This window comes from Capricornis sumatraensis, chromosome 1, assembly GCF_032405125.1.
Source record: "Capricornis sumatraensis isolate serow.1 chromosome 1, serow.2, whole genome shotgun sequence".
Lineage (NCBI taxonomy): Eukaryota > Metazoa > Chordata > Mammalia > Artiodactyla > Bovidae > Capricornis > Capricornis sumatraensis.
The window spans coordinates 204,361,322-204,383,875 of NC_091069.1; the positions used below are offsets into that span (position 1 = coordinate 204,361,322).

At 38.0% G+C, this 22,554-nt stretch overlaps 1 protein-coding gene across 4 annotated transcripts in view; it reads left to right on the plus strand.

The window, feature by feature from the left end:
* Positions 1 to 14,104: 14,104 nt before the first annotated feature.
* The window catches only part of MECOM (MDS1 and EVI1 complex locus), a 62,999-nt gene continuing 54,549 nt past the window's right edge, over positions 14,105 to 22,554 (plus strand). For 2 of the 4 annotated variants that reach the window (XM_068977244.1, XM_068977226.1), the window contains exon 1: positions 14,105 to 14,236. The gene's annotated coding sequence lies outside the window, so the exon portion shown is untranslated. The remainder of the gene's footprint in view (positions 14,237 to 22,554) is intronic. The other 2 variants (XM_068977253.1, XM_068977235.1) reach the window with 2 other exon arrangements.

A 22,554-nucleotide genomic window follows, 5' to 3' on the forward strand; every position in this document is an offset into this window, starting at 1 on the left:
TTTCTATTAGTATGGTTTTTCTTTTCTTTTCTTTTTTTTTTTTTTAGGTAAAGCCAAACATTGTCATAACTCTGTTACTCAAGAAGACTAAGATTTGGTATAAAGATGCCACAGAATTCAGGCCTAAAGATAAGGTCCTCCATCAAGGGAGTGACCAGTGGGAAGGTGAGGGCCCTAGAGAAACAATTTAACTGTCAATGACTGCTCACTGGGGATAAGGAAAAGGGAGGCATGGCAGATATTGTCCAGGGTTGGTACCTATATAAATGGCCAACTTGAATAATTGGTACAGAATCAACATGGGTGGGTAAGGGGAGCAACAAAGTGCTACTCCTGGGAAATAGCAGTGATGGAAATGTCTATCTCTAATTTCCCTAAAAGAGAATTACCAGTGTATCAACTGATTCCTGTAGGGAACAGTGGTAAACAGTCCGGTTTACATAGATATTAAATATAACAATGCCTGATATACTTGGCTGTCCTTGCATCACAGTTCAAAGGTAGTTTAGCCTATTCTGCAAAGATGGTACTCAAGATGTGAATATGAAAGAAGCTTTATTCCATCCTTAAGAATCTAACTATGCCGTGATCAGTTGTGTTTGACTCTCTGCCACCCTGTACACGGTAGCCCACCAGGCTCCTCTGTCCATAGGATTTTCCAGGCAAGAGTACTGGAGGGGGTTGCCATTTTCTACTCCAGTGGATCTTTCCAACTCAGAGATTAAACCTGTGTCTCCTGAGTCTCTTGCATTACAGGAAGATTCTTTACCTGCTGAGCTATAGAGAAAACAAGAGAGTTCCAGAAAAACATCTACTTATGCTTTATTAACCATGCCAAAGACTTTGACTGTGTGGATCACAACAAACTGTGGAAAATTCTTCAAGAGATGGGAATACCAGACCACCTTACCAGCCTCCTGAGAAATCTGGATACAGGTCAAGAGGCAACAGTTAGAACTGGACAGGCAACGATGGACTCGTTCCAAATTGGGAAAGGAGTACGTCAAGGCTGTATATTGTCACCCTGCTTATTTAGCTTATATGCATAGCACATCATGTGAAATGCTGGACTCGGGGAAGCACAAACTGGAATCAAGATTGCTGGGAGAAATATCAATAACCTCAGATATGCAGATGACACTACCCTTATGTTAGAAAGTGAAGAGGAACTAAAGAGACTCTTGATGAAAGTGAAAGAGAGTGAAAAACCTGGCTTAAAACTCAACATTCAAAAAACGAATTCATGGCATCCTGTCCTATCACTTCATGGCAAATAGATGGGGGAAACAATGGAAACAGTGACAGACTCTATTTTCCTGGGCTCCAAAATCAATGCAGATGGTGACTGCAGCCATGAAATTGAGAGATGCTTGCTCCTTGGAGGAAAAGCTATGACCAACCTAGAAAGCATATTAAAAAGCAAAGACCTTTGCCAACAAAGGTCCGTCTAGTCAAGGCTATGGTTTTTCCAGTGGTCATGTATGGATGTGAAAGTTGGACTATAAAGAAAACTGAGCGCTGAAGAATTGATGCTTTTGAACTGTGGTTTTGGAGAAGACTCTTGAGAGTCCCTTGGATTGCAAGGATATCCAACCAGTCCATCCTAAAGGATATCAGTCCTGAATATTCACTGGAAGGACTGATGCTGAAGCTGAAACTCCAAAACTTTGGCCACATGATGTGAAGAACTGACTCATTTGAAAAGACCCTGATGCTGGGAAAGATTGAGGGCAGGAGGAGAAGGGGACAACAGAGGATGAGATGGTTGGATGGCATCACTGATTTGGTGGACATGAGTCTGATGGACAGGGAAGCCTGGTGTTCTGCAGTCCATGGGGTCACAAAGCATCGGATAGGGTTGAATGATTGAACTGGATTATCTTACAATGACCCTTTAAGGAGGATCACTGATTATTTTAATAATGGATACAAAAGAGCATTACAGATACAACTGTAAGTAAAGTCGAACTGGCTGTCAACCAGGAGAGAAGCACAGATGTGTGTGTGTGTGTGTGTGTGTGTGTGTGTGTGTTCAGTCGCTCAGTCGTTTCTGACTCTGTGTGGCCTCATGGACTGTAGCCCGCCTGGTTCCTATGTCCATGGAGTTTTCCAAGCAAGAGTACTGGAATGAGTTGCCAGTTCCTCCTTTAAGGGATCTTCCCAACCCAGGGATTGAACCCAAGTCTCTTGGGTCTCCTGAATTGGCAGGTGAATTCTTTACCACTACTACCACCTGGAAAGCCCTGAGAAGCACAGATAATTAGGGAGAAAAGATAAAAAGGTCAAACCTGGTTGGTAGGGATTGGTGGACACAGAAAAAGAGGTGACTTTGCAGGGATAGTTAAGATTTCATCCAAGATAATGAAGGTAAAATAAATTATAGTCTAAGGAACATTAATGATTATAATTACAATTACATTAGTAATACCAGTAATAATAACAGCTATTTCTCATTGATCATATGCTATGTGCCATGCATGACCCTAAGTAATTTATGTACATTACCTCATTTCATTTTCAGAAAATAGAATGAGTTTATACTGAATTGTGAGGCAACTGAAACCCACTGAAAAACGTTGAGCAAAGGAATGAGTAATAGCTGATGCTTGGAAAAATTAACAATGTTGAGCATAAACTGATGGGTGGGTAAGTGATGGTCAGAATGGGAAGTCATTGTGATAATTCAGACTAGGAGGTAACAAGCATCCACACTAAGCATCCGAACTACATAGAAATAAAAATCAAGGACCTGATACATTTTGTCAACAAACACTTACTGAATATCTACTGCGTATCTGGCATTATGTTAGTTCATTTCAGTTTGGTCGCTTAGTCGTGTCCTACTCTTTGAGACCCCATGAACTGCAGCACGCCAGGCCTCCCTGTCCATCATCAGCTCCTGGGGCCTACACAAACTCTTGTCCATCGTGTCGGTGGTGCCATGCAACCATCTCATCCTCTGTTGTCCCCTACTCTTCCTGCCTTCAATCTTTCCCACCATCAGGGTCATTTCCTATGAGTTGGTTCTTTGCATCAGGTGGCCAAACTATTGGAGTTTCAGCTTCAGCATCAGTCCTTCCAGTGAATATTCAGGACTGATCTCCTTTAGGATGGACTGGTTGGATCTCCTTGCAGTCCAAGGGACTCTCAAGAGTCTTCTCCAACACCACAATTCTTTGGCGTTCAGCTTTCTTTATAGTCCAACTCTCACATCCATACATGACTACTGGAAAAATCATAGCTTTGACTAGATGGACCTTTATTGGCAAAGTAATGTCTCTGCTTTTTATTATGCTGTCTAGGTTGGTCATAACTTTTCTTCCAAGGAACAAGCGTCTCTTAATTTCATGGCTGCAGTCAGCATCTACAGTGATTCTGGAGCTCCCCAAAATAAAGCCTGTCACTATTTCCATTGTTTTCCCATCTATTTGCCATAAAGTGATGGGACTGTATGCCCTGATCTTAGTTTTCTGAATGTTGAGTTTTAAGTCAGCTTTTTCACTCTTCTCTTTCACGTTCATCAAGAGGCTCTTTAGTTCTTCTTTGCTTTCTGCCATAAGGGTGGTGTCATCTGTATATCTGAGGTTATTGATATTTCTCCTGGCAATCTTGATGATACTATGTTAGAGGCAGAGGCATTATGTTAGGCTGTGGGCAACAGAGACAAATAAGAGAAACACAATTCCTGCCCTCCTGGCACTTCAAGTTCCCCAATAGGACACTGTAGAGAATACATTCCCCGGCCTCAGTAACAAATATTGACTGAAAAGTCGTCTTGGTGTGTGTATGTTTGTGTGCATGTGCATACCTGGCCTTCTACCCCAGTTTTTAAAGCTCTTGGATCTCAACCATATTTCACCTCTGTCTCTGAATTCTCTCTCTTACTGATTGGCAGAGACCACAGTGGGTGGGACAGAGCAAACCCAGCTGCAAGCCAGACAGAGACGGACATCTTTGGGGGTAGCACAGCTTGAGAGAAAAAAAACATTTTTCTTAAAATTCTTCTATCCATAGGTCAGGGTAAGGATTAGGGCAACTGACATTGGAATGGAAGAAAGAGGATAGAAAAATACTTATAGTTTTCTGATCCTTAAAGTACAAGCCAGACCATCTTCCTCGTTGCGTGTGGACGTAAATCTAGTCTAACCCATCATACAAACACAAAAACTGTGAAACTCAGTGTTCTGACCTGTTCCCATGAACTCAGAGCAGCTCGCACTCAGATTACCCAATTTATTTTCCCAACACTCTTAGTAGGCTGATATTATGAAACTGTCATAGAAACCAACTCAAAGGTTAAGTGACTTACCCAAAGACACACAGCGAGGAGAAGAAACGGGAGCACAGAAAGGTCTTCCAACTCACTTTTTCCACAATATTATGGGTCTAAAAGCACTCTGAATGGTGTTTCTAGAGCCTCAGGAAAGAAGCTGACCCTGGATTTATTACATAATGTGCTAAATGCTATCTTGAAAGACTGACTTAATTTAAATTGATAAAATAATAAAATATGAATGCCTAATGGTTGAGGTTAATTCCAAAAGCCTTAATTTAGTGCCTTAATTCTTTGGTCTAAAGTTAGGAAGAATGAGGGATTTGGCTTTTTGAGACTAATTATAATCAAGATAGTAATTTTTGTTCAGTGATCTAAAAATGCTTATTATCTGAACAACCAGATAGATGTGTTATGTTTTACTATGAATATTTATTTCTCAGTGTTATAAATATATTTACTCATCATTTTTTTCTTGAATGTATCTTTTAATGTCTATGCATCATTGCATTAGACAGCTCAACTTTGGGGGAATAAGAAAGAGAAAAATAATGATATTGTGTCTCTTTTTCTCTATCAAAATTTTACTTCAACATATTTTATGAAAGTTTTTATTTTATCAGTGTTTTCATTTAAACTTGGTATAAATTTTTTGTTGTTGTTGTGCTTTTGCCACAAAATAACCACTCAGCATAATAGCTTAGGACTGAAATACATCAAAACAGCGCAACAAAAAATATTTAAAAATGGCAACCTTAATTGGAGTTTCAGAAATAAATCTCTGAGTGTAATAATTTATTCCCTAGAGCTGTTGTCTCAGCAAAGTATTTCATCTTAGTTTCTGAAGAGCTGCTAGTCATTACTAAATATATTTAAAGTTGAAGCCAAAGAAAAGATCACATTTATTCTGGTCCAACTATATTTATGAGATACTCAATGGTTAAGAGCATCATCTGCATTTTTAAAAGATCAAATAGGCGATTATGTTTGTGTAGTTAATTAATGAAAAGGGAAGTAGGTAATGATTCACTCTGAAAACTTTTCTATCACAGTATCTGGGATCCCATGCTGGAAGGACAATAACAGGGTGCTAATTCTGAACGCACACAGGGCCGTCCGACAAAGACATGGAGATTTGTAGGAAATCAACCCTCCAGCAGTCCTGGCAAGCCAGACTGACCCTAGCAAATGAAAATAATCAAAAGTAATTAGAAGCGTGCTGGACTACTCCTCAGAGAGCCGGGCGGGAGAGTAAACATGCCTGAATCCTTGAGCCACTGCAAAGGCCCATGTCTGAGCTGTTAGGTGCCCTGACCTTGTCCACATAAAGATGTGATTTATGAAGTGCAGGGCACAGCAGCAGGGCTTCTGTCTTCTCCTGGAGAACCAAATTACTGAGGTGGAGATTAACATGCTTTCAGTCGGGCCCATTTCCAGACCAAGGGAAATTTTTTATTTACATTTTTTTTACCTTTAATTTCCTCTTTTCTTTTCTTTCTTTCCTTTTTTAAAAAACAGTTCCCCTACCCATATAGATTAAAAAGAAAAAAATCAGATAAAGTTCATCAAAAGGAACAAGAAATCTCTCTCCCGAGCCGTGGTGATAATGTATGTTGGAGATCTGACATGCAGACATTCAGAGCTCTTTTTGTTTGTAAACTCTTACTGTGCACCACTCTTTTGCTGGGTTGACCTACCCAGCATCACAGAAATCACTTTCAGGTTTAGGGAGTCAAGCTTGTGGACTACTCTGATTAAAATGTATAAATTAAAATTAAACAAAATATTCTCTTTGATTCCACAGCTTTCCAATCTAGTTTGTCTTGTCTAAACATGATGTTTCATTACAAGGTTTACCTGTTAAATGAAAAGATTTGACAGAAAAAATTGTCGGTGGTCAAGAATTTGGGGCAAAGAAAGAGGACAGGCAAATTGGAGCTTCTGTATTGGGAGAAATATTTATATGTAAATTAGTGGGAAGTCTCTTGGGTCCTAAAGACGCACTTGTATTTTTTTTCTTATCTTTGTCTCAGTTAAGTTAGGTAAGGTTTTACAAAATCCTATTCTGACATGGAAAAGGAAGCATTGATTTTCTTTTTAAACACACATCAATATCCATACATGAAGCTAATTTAATTAGCAAGCAGTTATTGTTCAGCCAAATGTCAATTTCTCAGATTATTTCATGCTTCTTGATGTGAACTGTATGCAGCAGGATTTAACAGGATCTCCGTGAATGAAACTGCACTTGAGCAATGTAAAAATGCACTTGTATGTTCTTGAAAAGCTTAAAAAAGGGGAAAAAAAAAAAAAAAAGAAAGAAAGAAAAAGAAAAAAAAAACAGTGTTAAAACAAAAATGTCAGGCTTGGAGTTCAGTGTATATTTAGCCTCCTCAAGAAAGCCAAAACTGCAGAATTAAGGGAACTCTACTTAGGCTGAGGTTATAAAGTGCCTTCCTCTATAAACTAAAAACATAATGTCAGGGTGAATGGGAACATACTTTATTAACTTTATGGTATTGAAAACTGCCAGCAAGTTGTCTTGTTTTTAAATATTGTCCTCTGCAGAGTGTTACAGGGCTGTTTGTCCACAGGAAGCCTATTAAAAGTGGACAGTGCAGTCATTTCATCTGGCTTTGGCTGGACTGCTTTTCTTTCCTTTAATGATGTGCTGGAATGTACCATGCCCATAGGGTCTCCATTAGCAGAACTTTTACTTCTGGGACAACCATGAAGTTTAAGACTTAAAAGAGGCATCAGCTTACAGTCTTGTGGGAATCACTTGAATACTGGAGCACTAACTTCTTACTGCTTTAACTAATATATTGACTTCTTTTAAATAAACAGTTACACAATGAAGGCAGAGCCAGTGGCCTTATTGGAAATCTTTGAGTCTTTTCAAGATTCTGCAGTCCATGCAGATGGGGGGAGGAAGGAAGGGGCCTGAGGAGGGTTAATGCCCTTTTCAGACCAAGAAGAAAACACACTAACCTCTCCCACCCCAACCCTTCCATCAGCCATAGGTAGATCTTTGCAGCTCCCAGAAATCTATCACGTCACACTCCAACCTTATATCTTCAGTGCCTTTTTCCTGGTAAACAACAATTAACAGAACAGGGCAGAAAAATCAATTGGTCTTTTTGGGGAAATGTTCTGAAAATATGATTCTTTTTTTAAAAGCACTGCCGACAAGTCACTCTATGTGTGACAAATCACTCCCTGCTTTTAAGCTGTACATTTGTTGTATGTTCTATTCTGTCCCCTTAATATTTAGATCATCTGTGCTGATACATGTTTGCAAATTAAAGCTGGTTTGAGATTATAGTAAAACCATTATTTTTAATAGCCCATTTCAAGGGCAACGCTAAACACTGCAGAACCCGCATGTTACTGATTACTGCTGAGCAGACAGCAGCTTTTGCAGATTAATTTGTAACTGGGAACTACTGTAAACAGATTTCACCAGAAATCCCAAGGAATAAAGGAAATTGGTGGTGGTATTTGTCTCCTTATATTTATTTATTGTTTTAGAAACCTCCTGATGGAGAGCGAGTTAACGCGGAAGAAAAGCAAGCCCCCCTGCAAAAACCCTTTCCTCCCGGCCCTCCGGCTCCTCTCTCTCCATGTCACTTCTGATCAGGAGAGGCAGGTCGGGGTCTTCTCCTAAAGGGTTATTACTGAAATAGCCAGAGGCTCCTTTCATGAGAATTAAAGCTCTTCTAGCTACTCTCACATTTCAGGGCCCCATTTTTAAACTTCAAGTTGTGTCGTCAGGAAAAAGCGAGGTGATTGCCTTTCCGTGAAGGTATAATATAATCAAAGAGGGGAGGGGTGTGTGGGGGAAGGAGAGAGAGAAGTAAAATTGAGATTTGATGTTTGCCCAGGGCTTTCAGTCTTTCTCACAAGTTATTCAGTGGAGAAGAAGACTGATGATGATATTAATAAAATAATAATGATGAGGCTAAATAATCGCCTCTCTAGATCAATCTTTCAAGGACTCAGAGAAAGTGTTAACTCTTTTGGCTTTGTCTGGGGAAGCGAATTTGATGCACAGAAATAGCCTTAGCTCAAGCTGGTGTCTGCCGGTCTGGACTGCAGAGTGCACCGGTACGGGATTGAGGCTCCGGAAGGCATGGGATCGCGCGCAAGGCGGAGGGCAGAGCCCAGCTGCCCGCGCCCGGCGGTCGGCAGCCGGTTCACCTGGGTGGCTGGAGGCCGCAGATGCCGCAACTTAATCCGGGTCACAACGCCATCTACCGGCTTGATGACGCATCTGCAAGTACCCAGACCTTGAAAGTCGCCCCGCCTTCCCCCACCCGAACCCAATATAAGGGGAAAAACTTGGAGGCCCTTTCCACGAAATCCTAATTTAGCCAGGAGCTGCCACTGATTCCATACGAACTTTTGTTTACCCACCATCATTTCCTCCTTTTCAGAGCAGCTTTGTAAAGGGCAAGGGGGCGGGGGCCAGAGGTTAGGGCGGGGGACTGGGGAGTTGAGCTCTCTCAGACCCCCTGATCAGGCCGCACTGTCTGAAGCAATCGGTTCCCCCAGATTACTTGTATTTAATACACAATGCATCATAAAACAAATCCCTCATCCTGACAGGAAGAAAATAGAACAGCTCATAGCTCGAGCCGGTCCAATTTATGGCTAAATTAAAAAAAAAAAAAAAAAGGCTCCTACAATGGGCAAGTTGAGGAAGGGCAGGAAATCAATGGCAGCAAACCGGGAGCTCTTAAAGGTTCTCAAGCGCCGAACTCTATGGGAATATCTGACCGGGTTTTAGGTTATTTACAAAGGATTTTTCCTGTCCTACCTACCACTGCTGTGCGATTTTCCCTCAAACAATGGCCATTATCTGAAATAACAGTTCAATGTCACAGATAACAGGCCACCGAAACGAATTAGTCACCACCTCTTGTCATTTTCTCCCCCTCCCCACATCCCTCCCTTTTGTTACTATTTTTGTTTTTAAATCAGCATTTTGGGGAAATATAGATCGACTAGATTTACACGTCTATTTGCACTTAGAGAAAACAAAAAGGGACTTGTACCGTCTCTCCGTGAGCAGATGAAGTGGAACATAAATGCGCTTTCCATCCTCTCTCTTCACCCCGCCCCCTCAAGTGTGCCTTTACTTGCTTACTTTGCTTAACTTTCCATTGTTGAGCTAAGTTGGATTTTGCCCATTTGTTTTTATGAATGGAGTTTGTGATTTTAAAAAGCGTTTATTTTCATTTAACCGGTGGATTTCACTAAAATTTCTAAGCTTAGCTAAAGTAAATCCATAGACACTTATTTTGCCATGCATTCCCTATAGTCTTTCTTCCAGTGTTGTTTCTGGAATGTGTTGATAAATACAGAACATATATATTAGAAAATCATTAATCACCGGGTAGTACTTGTCCCCTCAAAAAACATTCATGAGGTTAAAAGTTAAAAAATAATCTGAGTTATCAAAATTGCTTAATTCTACTTTGGGGCGTTTATGATGTTTTAGTTAATGTATTAAAGAATATGATAAAAACTCACGAAACAATTGTCACCCTCTCTCGGCCCATAATAGGCTATCTGGGGAGGTTATATGCAAATAATGTTTCGGATTTTTAAAGTCCTTATAAGAAAAATATGATTTAAAAAGTAGCATGCTCTTCTGCTGACCTGTGATAATGGAGAGAATAGAGTACGAATTTCAATGATAATAATAAATACTTAGCAAAAAACTGTAACCGTCTTTTCCAACTTTTCAGGCTACTGTTTCCTAAGAATTTCTAAACTAATGATATTTAGCATGAGCCACAGTCTCTTTACTCTAAACCTTTTCACCCCCTCCAGCGCCCCACCCCCATTCTCGGAGCACACACCCTCACACCCCGAAAACACTTTTCCACCCCATCACTCCCATCCCCCAATACACACACACACACACACACACACACGCACACGCACACGCACACGCACACACACTTGTGCTTTCAGGACACCTAAACAGAGGATATTTCCCTGGGGAAAGAAATCCTGCCTGGCGAGATCTCCCCATTGGTTGTTTACCCGGAGAAATCTACATGTTTAAGGGGGATGGTGCATCCGTAATCAGTCTGACCCTATAGGACTGAGTCTTAGCGACCTTTTTGTGACCTCTCCCGCCAGAGGAGGCTGCTGTCACTTTAAAAATTTACTGAAAGAGGAGCCCGTCTGGCTTCCGATCACTCTGGGGCGGCGGGAGATAGCTCCCTTTCTCCCTCGCCCCGGGTTCTTTCTGGATGGCCGAGCAGATCCTCTTTAAAGAGACAGTTCATGAAATAGAAACCCGGCGGCTGAGCTAGGAGTTGCGAAAGGGGACGATCCCGTGAGGGTCTACGACCAGGAAAGGCGCAGCGGAGGATCAGAAAGGGGGCTAGAGCTCCCCTCGCCTCCCCAGGCCCCCCACCTTTTCAAACTCTCCTCCTCCTGCCTGTATTCCCCCCCCCCCCCCTTTTGGAGCGGGAGAAAGAAGTGGAAGAAGTTTTAGTGGGTTTCAGATAACTTTCATTACACATCGGGCTGATAAGAGCAAGCGAAAGTGAGAAAAGAGGGAGGTGATGTGAACCAGAAGGAATAGCTCGGAGCTCATTTAGGAAGGGGGAAAAAAGCCAAAACACACCAAACCCGGGTCACCCAGACAAGCGGAGACTTCATTTCTGGTCTTAAAAATACACTGTTGGCGGACAATAAATCTGAAACGCGTGGTCCTGGCGAGCAGAATCCTAGAGACGGACAAAGTTATCAAAGACCATTCGGAAATCGAGACTCGAGGCTTTTTTTTTTTTTTTAAAAACATCTCGAAATGTGGCTCGGGATCGTATGAAAGGATTTTCGTGCAGGAAAGCTGGGGGCTGCTGATTATTTTGTTTGTTTTAATTCTTCTGTGATTGCCTTTTATTGCTGAGTTGAGGCCATAGAAATCTTAAGGTAAGAGAACTAAAAAAGAAAAAAAAGTCTTGGCGATATGCATAGTTTGTTACTTGGGACAGTTTCCTGCCTTGGCACCCCTTCTCCGGGACGCCCCCCGCCCCCAGCCTTCTTTTCCTACTTGCCCGCTGCCTCGCGGAGCCCTGTGCTTATCTACGTTGCCGGGACTGCCGATTTCCTTGTTCCTCCTGTGCAACGGTGCGGTCTGGACGCGTCTCCGGGGTGGGTCGTCCGGCCTTCGGTGGGTCTCTCTGCCGGCTGTCGGCCCTCCTTTCCTCGCGCTCTTCTCCTCTTTCCCCTCCCTTCGTGTGTCTGTCCGTCGGTATCAGGGACGCAGAAGGTGGGGTTGCCAAAATCTGAATTCCTGGCACCGGCCACGCGACTTTGGAGCCGCTTTCGGCCGAGTTCCACCTTGCCAAGTAACAGCTTTGCTGTCCAACATCGTGTGCTGCTTCGCGAGAAAGTCACATTCGGACCCTTTGGCTAGGTTATGGGGATTTTTTTTTTTTTCTTTTGCTGTTGGTTTTTTGAAAGGGCCTTTCTCTAAAGTCCACCTAAAGGGAATTCTTTTTTTTTTTTTTTTAAGCTATCTTTGGAACTTGACAGCTTTTAAAAACACAGGAGCGTGTTAGATGAAATGACGGAAGATGTGTTGTTACTTTATTTTATTCAAGATTTCCGAGACGATTAAGACATTTGGGAGACAAATGCAGTTCTGTTAGCAAATCAAAAGCGAATAATTCACCCGGGGTCGGGGGCGGGGTGGGTTGGGGGGGAAGGTTTCTGGAGAAAGTTAAGCTTTTGTCTTGGGGCAAGAATACAGGGAGTAAGAAAGTTAATATGTTGGTGAAATATTTGAATAATCATCTTACATATATGTAAAAAGACATTCTTTGGAAATGAACCTGTTTTTAAATTAATTTCACTGTTGACAGTGGCAATGGCAATAATGTTAACACGGAGTAAAATTACACCTAGTATTTTTATGTGCAATGTATGCAATACTTAACTCTCTGCCCTCGCAAAAAGGGGAATGCTGGAAAGCTAGGGGCATAGATGATTTTTGACTTTGAAATTAACAAGTTTTCCACGTCTTTCTGCAAATATGAAATGGAACTGGTGTTGCATTTCACTGACTTCACCCTATTTCCTTCATTAAATATTTCTCTAGTGTGTCAGAACTGCTTTTTTTTCCCCCCTCATGCTAGTGGAGAAAATAAACAACAAAGATCAACCAGAAATCAAACAAACCAAAAAATAAAACAACAATCTCAACCTTGTACTGTTTTAAAGTGTGTATTGCTATTGTTATTTGTAATACTTCCAGACATCTGAGAGGGTGAATCTCAAATTGCCATTTAAGCTGCTCAGCATTGAGAGTTGACGAAAACAGCTTAAAGTTTATAATTTTATCAATGAGAAATTGTTCAAATCTGTCCTCACTAAAGAGGCTATTTAATATAAACTTTTTGTTATTAGTGTGAAAGGTGTCCTTGAAAAAGACTTGATGTGTGTGGGTGTATATGTGTGTGTGTAGCAATTATTACTCCTATCTATGTTTCAATTTTTCTTTTTAAAATTGTGGGACTACTTATTGCCCTTTAATTGCCTCATGGCCAAAGGCATATTCATAATGCCTCTTGACTAGAGCCCTCAGAACACTGGGCTTCTTGAAGTTTGTGGTGAGTTAACCATTTGAATCTGTAACTGAGTGATTACTTGAATTCTCTGCAAAATTGCTTTTGGTCTATACACTCCAGAGTTTAGTTTTAACTTTTACAGGTATAGATACAACAGAGTTCTGAGGGGGAGGGGGTTATTTAATTCATCAATTAATGTTCTGGACTATATTGTTTAGTCTTTGATAGGAAACATCCTCAAGTTTGGGTTAACTGATTGACATTAACATTACCAGACTTTCTAGTTATTCACCATCAGGTCAACAACTCTGCAGCTTTTAATATTGGTGTTTAACAACATTGCTGCTAGTGAATCTGAATAGCCTCCTTTAAGTAGACACAACTTTAAAAATGGGCCTTACCCATTTCAGTTTTAGTTTAATAGGTATCCTGAGTAGTGATTAATATTTAACATAGGTCAAATGTAAAATCTCATGAAAAATAACAATACATAACCATATATAATGATGGCAATTTATTACAAAATTTTTATATATTTTTTACTTGATCACAAGCCAGTTTTGATATTTAACTTACAAAACATTAAACTGAAATATGCATTGGCATAGGGTACCTAAAACTTTAAGTTGACATGTTTTGCACGAGTGTTTACCAGATATTTATTTTCATTTGTTTTTCTTTGGTCAGTAGCATCAATGAGACGACTCTTACTCTCTTCTTCAGATAAGGGTGTGATTTGTTTCATGGTAATGCGATACAAACTAAAAAGGAATTTGACAATATTTAGATTAAAATTTTTACATTGCATTAATTTAAAGTGCACAAATGTGAAAGTATATACTTACAAGGGAAGACTATCTTAACATAAAATATTGACTTCTACAGTTTAGAAATATTATGTTAATATATGGTGTTCAGTATTTTTTTTGTAAAAATCACATTGGACAAAATAGCACTGTTTTATGCAAAATAAGGAATCTGACATTTTTGAAACCAATTGATCAGTTTTTGTAGTAATTTACAATTGCTTTGTTCCTTTAAAAGCAGTACCGCTGCCACTTCTAAGATAACTTACTATTATTCCTTCTGTATTAATATGCATGATGGCTGACTTCTTTTCTCATAAGGATTCGAAGTAGGAAACATACATTTGAATAAAATATTTTCAAGCAATTAATTATTCTAATGAATGAACTGATACGGAAATCGATTGTTCTCATCTTCTTCTTTCTAGATCTTAGATGAGTTTTGCAATGTGAAGTTCTGCATAGATGCTAGTCAACCAGATGTAGGAAGCTGGCTCAAGTACATCAGGTTCGCTGGCTGTTATGATCAGCACAACCTCGTTGCATGCCAGATAAATGATCAGGTATGTGGTAAAGATTTTCTTGTCTTTCTTGGAGAGCACTAAAGTATCAGTGAAGCCTGAAGAATAAAAATAACAGTGAGTTGCAGTAGACCCTTGTGGCCTGTTTTTTGATATGGTGAAAGGTAATGCCCAAATATAAGATGCAGAATAAAGTAATTTTCAGTATTACTTTCTTTCAGTACTTCTTTTTTGGGTAGTTTATTCACTTTGTGCTAGTAAAACTTCAGAAATGCTCTAGTCTTCTGTGTATGACTGAATGATTTAAAAACTGAATACTACTTATTAATAGGTATTCTTTATCAGTTTTTCTTTGCCTTCATAATAAGGAGTCATTCATAGAAAGTACTGAACTAATCAAGAACACTGAATTTTTGCAGAAATTGCAAGTGATACAGTTGAAATATATAGACTTTATTTTAAATAGTAGGTAGATATAGATGTATGATCTATGTGTGTGCTTATCTGATTATGCATTTGGTTTGCTTAATTATAAACAAGAAACACTTCGATTAATCAAATACATTTTCTGTTGTTGTTGATGTGAATAGTTTAAAAGTATCACTGCTGGAAATTGCTTTATGGAAGCTCATGCAGTGAGGTTAACTTTAATAACAATAACTATGAAACAAGATCATGAAAATATTATGAAACATATTTTGCACTCAATAAAGTGAGGTTATGAATCTTGTAACTTAGTATGATAATACCTAAAACAACAAGAAGTTCAACCTGTTAATTTTTGTTTTATAAACATCATTAGGTTAGAATATAATTATACTATCATCATTTATTTCTTTTAAACCAATGGTTACCTAAATCAAATATGTTTCAAAGATCATATTAAATTGGTTGCTTGGCAAATCTACTCTAAAAATCACCACCAAGAAAAAGAAAAGTTTAAATTAGATGTTTCCAATTGAAAGCTGGTAAGTAATGCTAGCGTCATATGGTCTATGACTCTATTTCAGTCATTGTTATGAGATTATTCTTTGGCATTTTACCAGCTACCAGATAATTTTTACTGACTAACCTGTATAAGAGGTAGTAAATTATAAAATTCACTTTAAAGTGGGAATCATTTAAAAATCTTCAACATATATCAAAAGTAATAAACCAATCAATTGGTTTTTCCCTTTGCCGTAAGAAAACAAGAGGCATTATTGGAACAAAGTAGATCATTATTAAATTAGCTATTGCTTATGAACAGAAAATATCCCAAGTTTATCATATGAGTTACTGTCACCATCAACAACAGACATTTTTTGAGCACTGACTGTTTTGTCGATGTGGGAAATACATAGGTATTATAAATGGGTGAGTTGTGCGTGTGATGTTTCTTTAAAAAGTAACTTGAATACCTCAAAAGGCAGTTTTAAGATGAAATAATGTAATTATATCAAAATAGTTATTTGGTATTCCTATTTACTGACAACAAGAGCTATTTCCTTAAACAGATAGAACTGTTGCAGGACTTGTGAAAAGATGGTTGAAGAATGAGACTTGTGGACAATGTATTTTTTTCATTTAATATTTATGTCTAAATTATTTTTATAAGTATGCTTTTGTCCTTGGGAATTGTGATTACATTAAAAAGGGAAACTATTTTGTTATTCATAAGTATGAATTACTTTGCTTATTAGAGTAGGCATTTATAATTTTCATATGGTTACTTTTGAGGTTCACATTGTAAAATGCATTGCTTTCAAAAGAAAATATGCTGGTCTCATATCTTAATGAATAACATGTTTATGTATTTTAACTGAAGAATCAGGGAAACTAGCTAATCAGGAAAATCATAAAAGACCAATATTAGACATATACTATTATTTCTGTAAGTTCTCATTTTAAACTTATGTATTATGCTGGCAGAAATCTAAGATGGTAACAGAGTGCATATCAAATAACATAGTTGTGAAATTTACATTATATGGTCAAGTAAGTTCACCCATAAACAAGAGAGGAAAGTCAGAAGTAAAAGTCAGATTTGTGTGATAGGCATATATGCATACAATCATACTTAACCCAGTTTACAAAAGAGAGCAGACACCAAAATAGTGTATGCATATATTATAAACATACTCATCTTTAAGTATATATGCATTTCTAAAAGTCATTTAAGACTGGCAATTCCAGTCAGCTTTGAAATGTGAATGTTGGACTATATACAATGATAAAAGAGCTGACTAAAGAGATTCTCTAGGTCTATTTTTTCACTCTTTTCCGTGAGGAATAGGAGCTGCCAAATGGTGAATAAGCATAACTCATCACTTAATGAACGCTCCCATTGTGTGAGATGTTTAATATCCAGGTATAAAGAGACACCCTAGATCAGGAATAATTATGAAACATGAACAACATCAACTCACCTGCCCAACACAAAAGCAAATGATGCACTCAACCAGAAACTGTAAAAAGTGTTTCTCTTTGCTCTGATTCTTAGACAGAGCTCAAGTTTATAAAATGAATTTTAAATAAGTCCTGGACTATAAAAAAGAAGAATTTTGGAGGAATCTTTCAACTGCAAGCTAGACACTGTGGTAATTAGGTTACCTGGCAAAGAAAGATGACCTAAAATAAAAAAAGAGGATATAAATTACATATCTTTACTTTTGCAAAGATATGCATTTTTAAAAATTCTAATATTATATCAGTTTTATAGTGATGTGAAGGAGTTTTGTAAAACATAAAGAATGTGTCTGCTGAAGATGATAATGCAGTTTGATAATAGTGGGACAGTCAGAACATGCATCCTGGATAAAACTCATATTTGATTTGTTTGGGGGTGATGAAGTACTTAGAAACAGCCTGGATTTTGTTTTTCAGGTAAAGTTGATAAAGGATGTAATCAGTTTTGTATCATAAAAACAAAGGCTATTCAGTGAACATTTTCCTAATACCTCTCTACAAGCATTTTATTTGAGGGGATTTTCCTGAGTTTAAATCTTCCAATAGATTTCTGCAAGTTGTTTTATTGCAGATTTTTTTTTTCCAGGCCAAAGTGAGCTTTGTGGCAGCTTTCTTTCTTGACAGTGCTCCCTAGAAGACTCAAGTTTTTTTGTTTTTAGATATCTTTTTCGTTGCATGTTTTCAGAATTGTTGCAGTGACTTTTTTTTGGAGATAGAAATTCTGAAAACACTGGTGCCCTTGCTAAACCATAATTTCTAAGTAGCTGCAGCTTCTGACTAATATCCTTATTCCCCCTGAAAATATTATATTAACTATAGTAATTTACCTTTGTGAATGAAGGCTGCACCAAAGACACTAGTAAATTAAGTCACACTCCAGTCATAAAAGAGTAGAGCCACTAAAAATACCCAAGGTTCTTTATCCTTGAAATGCTAATTATTTTTTCCCTTATTCCATAGTTTCTTTACAGTGTTACATAGCTACACCGCTCTGGCACAGCTTTTAGCTGGAAATATTTACTGAGAGAGACAATGCTTCAGTATAGTATTTTTGTATTTTAACGGTCTGAATTGTTCCTGGTTGTGGGTACAGACCCTGGCACTGGGAAGTAGATCAGGGCAGGAGCAGAGGCAGAAAGTTGGACGATGAAAGTTCTTTCCAGAAGAGGTCCTCAAGAGGACCAGATGTGCAGAGGAAGCATGAAAATGGTTTATTAATTATTTAGAAATTTCATTACATATGGAAGCACTCATATGTCTCATGTCAGGTATACCAAACACCTAGATGATTTACTGAGTGTTTTGTTTTTTTTTTAAATCTGGATACTCTGATGTCCTTTTCTTTGACGTCTTGTCGATTCTTACTTTTACACCCATTTTGATGGATGGATAGAGCATGTTGCGTTAGGTCTGGTCTCACCCTACTCCCACCTTTTCCTCCATTCTTGGAGAAGTTTCCTCAGACCTCCGTGTTGCCATACCCATCACCTAGCTTAAAGGTGAGAGGATCCACAACCCACGCCCACCCCCCAACACCTCCCCATTAGGCCAGTTCTTATCTCGGACATGTTCACAAGCTTAGCGTACTTATGAAATAGCTCTCTGGACACAAGTTTTCCTCTAATACTTCTCCATGGTGAGATCATTTTGGTTGTAATCAGACAGATCGCTAAGGCCCTATTCGTGAAAGTGAACTTTTTTGACTTACACAGGACCTACCTTTCCTCTCGTGATTCCAAGAGCGATCTGGGCATGTACTTTGGGGTAATGTTTTATAGCTACGTGTGTATTCTGCACCACAGAAAGGAACACACTTTTATTCAAGCTCCTGGCCTGCCCTAACATGGTCTACAAGTGGGATAAAGTTCTCAGGAACCCAAGACATTATTAATCTTGTCATTTACACAAGGTGATAAGTCCTTTCATTTTTAAACAGGCCCTTGACAGTTGGTATTTAGTAAGTACAGTAAGAGAAGTCTGCTGTTCACTCCAAAGAAAGCGAAATGTGTCGATAAGAGATTATCTAATGCCCGATGTATATTTTGAAGAAAGAAGACCTAGAAGAAGGAGTGCCCCTCAGACAATGCATAGTCAGAATTCAGTTAAGGGATGCTGCCAGCTCCCTTGTGGTTGAGGAACAGCAGCAAGATTCTACACTGTTTTCAGCTGGAATAGGCATTGTTCTCGTTTGTGCTTTACCTTATAAAGTTTTAACTGCTTCCAGGACCATCATGGCTGAGTGGCACACTCGCCCTCCCTCTCCTTGGGTCCAAGTCAATGGTGCTATCAGTCTGCTGGGACACTACAACAGTATTATTATTGCAGGCTTATTATAGGCTCAATTATCAAGTTATTTTCTTTGGCTTTTAGAAAAAAAAAAAAACCATGCCTGCATCATTCAATTAATGCAATTTGTGCAAAAAAGCAGGGAAGATCAACCACATAAAAGCAAAATATAGTATCTTAGACTCTTTCTACTTTTTAAACATGTTTGTGTCAACTGTCAGGTAATTTGTTAATTTGCTCTTCCTTTGCAAGGATTTCTGTCCGCATTTTCTATGACCTCTTTTGAAGTTAAAATTATTATTGGCTTTGGCCATTTTCTTTGCTTTGTTTTTAAGTCAAGTTCCACTTTTATACCAAAGTTATGTTCTGCTGTTTTAAGATGAATGCCAGCTGGCAATACCCAGAGACTGGCTTTGTGAACGGTGCCTAAGTGGACTTTGAGGGGGTGTCGTCTGGCTGATAAGTTACTTCCTTCACCCAAAGACGAAACTGTCTCAGACATAGTTTGTCATTTGCTATTCACATGATAAAACAAATAACATCCCCTCCCCCCAAAAAAACTTCCATCATGTAACTGTGCCCAGCACACAGGCCTGTCATAGCACTACAGAAGGTAGGAATTTTTATGAAGATTGATAAAGCACGTAAGTTCACGAAAAAGATGATCTGTGCATTTTAAGTAGTTCATGTTTACATGTACCCAACATTTTTCATACAGGAGGATCTCAAAGCATCACACCCATACCGGAGTCTAGCTATTTCTGGAATAGCACCAAAAAGATAGGTGTCAGAATGCATCACAAGCCATCAAAGAGGAAAACGTGTTGGTCAAGAACATAAGAAATGTCTCCAGCCTAGTTAAAAACCCAAAGAAGATCTTTAGTTTCCTCTCTTTTTGAGCAGTCTGAAACTGTTGAGGATGATCAGTTTTATAGAGTCAGACAAAATGGCCATATTAAAGACAGGTGGCTAAGGAATATTTCTTGTGAGGTCTATAGCGTGATCTTTAGAGGTTATTTAACAAGATGCTTGCAAAGCTTCCAGGCTGGTTACAAAACAAGCTCCAGGTCTAATAATATAGTGGATCTTTATCACTTGCCCTGTTCTTGCAAACTAGAATCAACAGGCAATTCTCTCTGTTTTATTTCATTCAATAAATTATACTTGGCTTTCTTTTCATGTTATTATGGAAGAAATAAAAATGTGTATGTGTGGGGGGGCTTCTTCTCCATTAATATTTTTGTTCTGAGAGTAGCTAGTATATATATATATATATTTTTTTTTTTTCTGGTTTTAAAGCAGATACAGCAAGATTTACACCTGATATTTCTCTGTTAATATTTTCTAGTCTTTAGACTGTTACCTTGAAGACAAATTCAGAATACTGTGTCTTTGGAGAAACTAAGGATGGTTTGCTTTAGCAAAGCTTGGCCATGACAGTGTTTCCATTCTGTTGGACAAATTTCTTTACATTCTATTATTAATCTCTGTCTGCTGAATACACTTTTTGTTATCTCTTTTTAATCAGGATTAAAAAGGGTCCTTCTTTTAGAGGTGAAAAACCTTGACACTACGCCTGTCCTCCAGAATTGGGGTTTCCCACAGTGCTATGGATAGATCAGGCGTCCAGAGCACCTTTCCTAAAGTGAGCACTTGTGCACACGTTGTCTCTGTGGGCTTGGTGTTACCTCTGCAGCACCAAGACTGACAGATGTGTTTATATCAAATATTGACTTTGTTCAGATGTGCAAACTGTCACTTACCTCCCCTCCCACCCAGCCTCTAAATGTTAAAGTTCCATTCACCTTTTCCTAGTCTCAGACTGGTATGAAGCTGTAGAAAGTAAAGCATTCAGGCTGAATTGTGGGAGTTGGGAGAGAAGGAATCAACTATCTACTTCAAAGTGAAAAGACAGAAAAGACAGCAATAGTCTGAAACAGTTGTCTCAGTACAGATTTTGCAGGGAGTACATTTCTCTATTATTTCAATTATTACAACTTCCTGAATAGGTTGAAGGTCACTCATAATTCACACTTCTGCCATTTTCAGACATGCCAAATGTAGTCTATTAAGCATAAATAAAACTTCCAGTGCTTGACCAGGAAAAATAAACGGGAATTCATAACAATGAGTCCTTGTTCATCTTTTTAAAAGTAAATGATGTGTTTTCTTTCTTTCTTGTTTTCCCTCCTGTGCACTGAATTTTTCTTGTCTCAGTAGTGCAAGCATAATACTTTAAATCGATCCAAGCATAGCAAACCAGACAGCAGGTCTGGTCTGACAGATTCTAGATTTCTCTATTTTATAAGATTATAAACAAGAACCCACATTATTACCATTTATAAATACAAATGGTAGCCATCATCAGTTTGAGGGAGGAATTGGTTGAACACAGGCTCTGACAGTATAAAAGAGAAATAATCTGAAAGTCTTTTATAGCCTATTACCTTTCCTATCAGAATGCTTATAGTGTCCATATTTTCTTTGGTGACTGTCCTTTTGGGCTTAAATTACAAAAGAAAATGAATATTTAATAAAGTGTGATTAATTTCAGTTCCAACTGTACATAAAAATTGTTATATACAACATATATTACATGTAATATATAATTTATAAAATATATAACTTTTATGATATATAATTAGAAAAATTATAGGCCATTAAATATTAATTTATATTAATACAAGAAAAAAGTTTCCTCAAACATATACTTCATCACATTTGTAAATCACGTATAAAATATATAACATACCCAAGCACATATATTCTTATATATATAACATTGTATGAAAGTATAACTTTTGGCTGTCTAAATTTGCTAAATCAAGTCCACATCGCCACTGGCTTTTACCTTTAGCTTCGCCTTAACTGAACAGATATACTTTTGACATTTGGAACCATTACAAGGTTTGATTAAAACAAATTAGGAATAATAGTTATTTTTAGAGTAATTCCTATATATATGTATAATGTTATATTTATGCCTTAAATTGTGAATTTCACCAGTAGTAAAAGTGAACAAATTGGGAGATTTCAAGTTTTATCTTCAAATATATGAATGATTTAGAATTTTTTAAAAACATATAAAGAAATTCCACTAGTGTTTTTTTAGCAAGTTTTAAAAATATAAGAATACATAAAGATCTGTTAAAACATTTACCATAATATTTATTCTTATAAAGTATTCAGAGATCAGATATAATATCCATACTTAGAAGGATAAAGATAAAAAGCTCTCTGGAAAGATTAAAAAGAGTCCAGCAAGATACTGGGAAAATTATATTTTTTCTGTGATAAAATGAAAAGACCATCTTAACTTTCAAAAGTTTCTATGAGTTAGGTCATGTTCATAACATGTTGTATTTATGCAATTTGGTGTATTAGCTACCAAAAAGAAAAGTCTAAAGGCGTTAACATAGTTTTAAAATGTTTATCATGACTTTTAAAAAATGGAATTCTCATATAATCCTCTTTCTTTAGACTGTAAGGCCCTATTCTTCTATTTTTCACCTTATAATGGGAGGAGTTGTTTCCCTTCTTAAAGAGCATTCTGAGAGAAACCCAGCAAAATAATAAATCAACAACCCTTTTATATCCATTCCAACTTTTTCTAAGTGTTTGAGACT